Source organism: Sinocyclocheilus rhinocerous, unplaced genomic scaffold (assembly GCF_001515625.1).
Source record: "Sinocyclocheilus rhinocerous isolate Xijiao unplaced genomic scaffold, SAMN03320098_v1.1 scaffold2810, whole genome shotgun sequence".
NCBI lineage: Eukaryota > Metazoa > Chordata > Actinopteri > Cypriniformes > Cyprinidae > Sinocyclocheilus > Sinocyclocheilus rhinocerous.
In genome coordinates, this window is record NW_015626406.1 from 70,008 (window position 1) to 70,291 (window position 284).

The following is a 284-nucleotide window of genomic DNA, read 5'->3' on the forward strand; positions in this document are numbered from 1 at the left end:
GCCTCATGGGGTAAGGATGATCATGAGAAAGGTGAGGGATCAGCCCCGAACTACACGGGAGGAGCTTGTTAATGATCTTAAGGCAGTTGGGACCACAGTCACCAAGCAAACCATTGGTAACACACTACGCCGCAATGGACTGAAATCCTGAAGCGCTCGCAAGGTCCCTCTGCTCAAGAAGGCACATGTACAGGCCTGTTTAAAGTTAGCCAAAGAACATCTTAATGATTCAGAAAAGGCTTGGGAGAAAGTGCTGTGGTCAGATGAGACAAAAATTGAGCTCT